The sequence below is a fragment of the Coptis chinensis genome, chromosome 9 (genome assembly GCF_015680905.1).
Source record: "Coptis chinensis isolate HL-2020 chromosome 9, ASM1568090v1, whole genome shotgun sequence".
In the NCBI taxonomy this organism is placed as follows: domain Eukaryota; kingdom Viridiplantae; phylum Streptophyta; class Magnoliopsida; order Ranunculales; family Ranunculaceae; genus Coptis; species Coptis chinensis.
The window spans coordinates 25,735,503-25,739,416 of record NC_141464.1 but is presented as its reverse complement, the minus strand read 5'-3'; the positions used below and the strand labels follow the sequence as shown (position 1 = coordinate 25,739,416).

General features: G+C 39.1%; 1 pseudogene; it reads right to left on the bottom strand.

Annotated features, from left to right (window-relative positions):
• Positions 1 to 543: 543 nt before the first annotated feature.
• LOC147475335 (serine/threonine-protein phosphatase PP1 isozyme 8 pseudogene) lies at positions 544 to 1,261 on the bottom strand (annotated as a pseudogene).
• Positions 1,262 to 3,914: the final 2,653 nt, after the last annotated feature.

Genomic DNA, 3,914 nt, shown 5'->3' with positions numbered 1-3,914 from the left:
TAACCGAGAGAGGTCCGAGTTGGACTGAGAGGTGGACACAAAAGAAGTGTACCGAAATAAATATACCTAACTAGATAAGTTCAAAGTTGGGTGTGAAGTGAAGGAATTACAAACAATTCGGACTATTGAGGCCTATAAAACTGGATCTTGATTGACAAACAATGGACTGCAACAAAGAAGAGGCAAAGAAGAGCCCAAAAGATGGCGGAGGAGAAGATGGAAAACAAAGATTTTATTCAAGCGAGGAAGATGGCATTGATTGCCAAAGCGGCTTTATCCAACTCGAAAACATAGAAGATGTTGGCGGTTAAGTGAGGTACTGCTCGCTTTCGCCTTAAATACTGAGATCGTTATGGTATTCTTCAAGTTGTGCATACAGTGGATAAGGCATCTATGAAGACGGATATATGACATAACTTTGTGTTCCCCTCACCAGAACGTTTGCATCGAAAGGATAACCTTAATGGATCTCCAACCGTGGTCATAGTTAAGTCCGAGATGAACGTGAAATCTTGTAGAGCAGATTGACAAAACGCCATGAACTCAGTTCCTGTGAGTGATAACATTAGAATCACAAACTTGTGAGTCCTTTTTGGAGGAAGCTTCGCCCGCCTCCTCAAACCGAGGATCGAGGATCGGACAGAGTAAGTCACAGAGCGCACCACTATCCGGGATCTCGTGGGCCCTTGAATATCTCTAATTTGATTTAGATTTTTCAACTCACGGAGAGACCTCCATGCATGCAAAGTATTTTCTCATCAACAAGTGCAGCCAAAAGCAAGCGGTTGAAGCGATCGGTGAATATCTTCCGAGGCGGACATTGAATCTTCTTTTACACTCATCATAGAACCCGTAGATCCCGTTGATCTTTGCATCTTCATGATTTCCCCTCAAAAGATATATCTTGTCGGATATCTTATTTTGTATGCCAAGAGTAAACAGATTGTCTCAAGGCTCGCTTGCAGCGGTCTACATAATCCCCAAGAAAGAGGTAGCTGCCAGTAGGAGGGAAGCCTCCCATCTCAAACAACCTCAAAAGGTCCTGGTACTGACCGTGTATGTCACCACAAATCTTGATGGGAGCATGGAGGTCGAAGAGATTGGGTTGAGAAAGAAAGAGATGTCTAGCGTTGACTTAAAGTTGACGGATCTCAACCTTCGGAAATTCGGACTTGTTTTATTCCACCTAATCCGACTTTACCTTCTAGTAATCTCCTTATTATGTCATCCACTACTGCCCTTTCCAACATTCCTTCCATTGTCATCATCTCATTTTTCTTTTTCTTTTTCTTGATTTAAGAGACAAAATGTTTGTTTGTTTGGTGTTTCTTTGCTTTGTAGTGATCTTCACCGAGAAGACGATGAGGAAGAAATTCTCGGGCGCTTTATGTTCAAAGTTTATGTTATCAAATATGATACGGTGCATCGCCCGATTAATGAGGGGCACCGTACATGCTATTTTTAACATAGTCAAAATGTATCCGGAATGAAATAACAAAACATGATACTGTGCTTTGCTAGCAAAGGAAGGGCACCATACCTGTGTTGCACCGATATGGCCCACTGAACCCGGTTTTTGAGCTTTTTGACCAGTTTTGTTTGGTTTTTTTTTTTTTTTTAGGTAGAAACGACCGTACTATACGAACGAAATATAATCGAGAAGAAGAAGATTCGATGATGATCGCAGACTTGGAGAGGTGGAAAAAAAGGTGACTGATATATCGAATACACGAGGCGCAAAGATAATCTAGCTCGGCGCTTCAAATTAGATCGGCTAGGATATTAAGCTTAAATTATTGAGTTTCAATAAAAATTAAATTTGGCCTGTCGAAGAAGACGAAGAAAACGGAGAAAAGTGCGGAGAATATAACAAAGCGGTGTCGGAAACAGATATGTTAGTATTTTTTTTATCAGTTATTGTAAAATTTTGGTTAAGTCTGAAAAACTAACGAAAAGTTTATTCTTGTCGTTGCAGGTAGAAACAGCGGTACGACGAGAGACAGAAATTCACGAAAATACCGCGAAGAAAAGTTTCGCTCCGCATGATCTCAATGCCTTGAAAAAAAATAAATAAGAGGTGAAGATAATTTTCAATCCGCTCAGAAAGTTAACGTAATGCGAATTTTTTGCCGCACGGAGAAACGGCGGTAGTACGAGCAAAATATATTCACAACTATTCGACGGAGAAAAGTTTTGCGTAACAAGGTGTCAATTAATGTCGTAGAAGAATGAAAGAATCTGAAAGAAGTTTCGTTGAGAAAGATCGGCTCAATGTCTTAGAAAAATAATGTATTTGTCGGAAAGTTTAACTCGGAAAGATTCCCCCGGAAGATTCGCTCAGAAAAATCGGCATGAAGTTGTTGAAATTGTTTGCTCGGAAATTTTTTCGTATAAAGATCGGAACAATGCCTTAGAAAAAATAATTAAGCTGGCATATAGTTTCGCTTGAAACGGAAAGAGTTGTACGAGTTGTATAATCAAAAACTGATAAGGAATCATTGGCTTTTCCCAAACCAATGATTATGTGATTGTGTGAATGTAATATCATGGAACTAAAAATTATTGTGATGAAAATAAAAATAAAGTATGGGTTTGCTATTGAATATTGTTGTTGTTGAGGATAACATACTGCAGAAAACTGACAATGTTGTAGATTTATGTAGTTGAAATGAAATAGAACGATACGCCCCCAATGCTAACTTTAAGCTTGCAAAATTAGATTGAGCTAAAAAATGCTCCGATGCAGAACTGACGAAACGAAACGGGGTAACTTCATCAGATGTTGACATAGCGCGAGTAACCGACTAAGCGAGCGTAAAATCGTTCAATTTAGATTGACGAAATTAAATGTGGTAAGTTCGTCAGATTTTGTCGTAACGATAATACGACTAAGCGAGCGTAACAACGTTCAACTTAGACTGCCGAAATTAAACGTTGTAATTTCGTCGGATTTTGTCGGAGCGATAGTAACGACTAAGCGAGCATAAAAGCGTTCAACTTAGACTGACGAAATTAAACGTGGTAATTTCGCCAGATTTTGTTGTAGCGATAGTAACGACCAAGCGGCGTAAAAGCGTTCAATCTTAGGACCGAAATTAAATTAAACGTGGTAATTTCGGCCGATTTTGTCGTAGCAATAGTAACGACTAAGCGAAGTTTAAAAGCGTTCAACTTAGATTGATCTAAATTAAACGTGGTAATTTTCGCAATTTTTGGGAAGCGATATTAACGACTAAGCGAAAGCGTAAAAGCGTTCAACTTAGACCCATGAAATTAAACGTGGTAATTTCGGCCGTTTTTGTTGTAGCGATAGTAACGACTGCGGCGTAAAAGCGTTCAACTTAGATTGACTAAATTAAACGTGGTAATTTTCGCCGATTTTGTTGTAGCGATAGTAACGACTAAGCGCCGTTCAGCGTTAGACGACCGAAATTAAACGCGTGGTAATTTCGCGGATTTTGTTGTAGCGATAGTAATGACTAAGCGGCGTAAAAGCGTTCAACTTAGGTCCAATTTTAAATTAAACGCGTGGTAATTTCGCCAGATTTTGTTGTAGCGATAGTAACGACTCGGCGTAAAAGCGTTCAACTTAGGGACCCACGAAATTAAACGTGGTAATTTCGCCAGATTTTGTTGTAGCGATAGTAATGACTAAGCGAGCGTAAAAGCGTTCAACTTAGACTGACGAAATCAAACGTGGTAATTTCGCCAGATTTTGTTGTAGCGATCATACCATTGGAACTGAAGTGAAAGAACTGCTTCTTTATTGATTACCCAGTCTTAAAAATGCAAAGATAACAACGGAAAATACATGCCTGAACTGGAAACAAACTAAATATTGTATTATTTTATTTCTCCAGGATAACGGAAAAACACAACTAAAATCTACTTATAGAACTTGCGCAGATGAAACG